We start from the raw sequence: 1,192 nt of genomic DNA, 5'->3' as shown, positions 1-1,192 counted from the left end.
AAAAAATATATTTAATTTTTATTTGTTTTTTATAATTTTTGTAATTAATTTAATTTATTATTTGATTAGTAATTATGTTATTTATTTATTTTTTTTTATAATTGTCTTTTATTTATATAATTTAATAATTGAATATTATCTTTAATTAACAATTTTGTGTTGTTCCTTTTCTTTTATGAAATAATCTTTAATATTTTTTTTTCAAATTTATTTAAATAATATAAATATTGTTTACATTTTTTTAAAATGTATTTAATTTGAAATTTTTTGTTTGTAAATATATTTTCCAAATGATTACAAGATTAATTTTCTTTATAATTAATTTATTTTAATTTGATTAAATAATAATTATGTTATTTATTTATTTAATTTTTATAATTGCCTTTTTTTATATAATTTAATAATTGAATAGATAATGTTGTCCGAAATTAACAATTCTTTTTTTTTTTCCTTTTATTGTTCTTTTACCTTTGATTTTGTTTCGAATTTATTTAAATAATATTTATATTCTTTAATGTTTTTGAAAATGTATTTAATTTGATTTTTTTTAAATATATTTTCCAAATATAATATTTGTGATTAATTTTCTTTATAACTTATTTATTTTAATGCGTATTGTATGATAGCTAGAATTCGGTTCCCTTGATTTTGTGAGATTATGCTTTCTTTTGTTATCTGTTGTTCAATGCTCTAACATTTGAATTTTTGCACGATGGAGTATCATTTAGATGGGGAGTTGAGACGGATGACGGGGAAGGCTACTTGGAACAGTAGCTTTGAGAGTTTTACTACTGTGTTGGAGCTGCTCGATGATCAGCACAAAGATATGCTACGATAGTCTTTCTTATGGCCACTGTACCAGTTGCGAGAGGTGCAGTACTCAAGACAGATCATCGATGCACTTCTATGTCGGCTTCTGAGGTCAGTCGACGGCGATTCCCTCTAGTTCGACCTCGGGGGCAAGGTCATCAGTTTCTCGACATTTGAGTTTGCATTGATCACTAGACTGAGAATTACGGGCGACAATACAGTCATTGAGAGAAGCAATAGGCTGTACGAGACGCACTTTCAAGGATATGGATCGGTGCTTCTACCCGGCTTGATGGTCGCGATCAGGGGGTGCGACTAGATGCTAGATAGATTGAAGCTTGGGCTGGTCTACATCCTCGAGAGTGTGATGAGGTGTCATCAC

This window comes from Olea europaea, unplaced genomic scaffold (genome assembly GCF_002742605.1).
Source record: "Olea europaea var. sylvestris unplaced genomic scaffold, O_europaea_v1 scaffold2213, whole genome shotgun sequence".
Taxonomy (NCBI): domain Eukaryota; kingdom Viridiplantae; phylum Streptophyta; class Magnoliopsida; order Lamiales; family Oleaceae; genus Olea; species Olea europaea.
The sequence above is the reverse complement of the archived record's forward strand: the minus strand, read 5'-3'. Positions refer to the sequence as shown.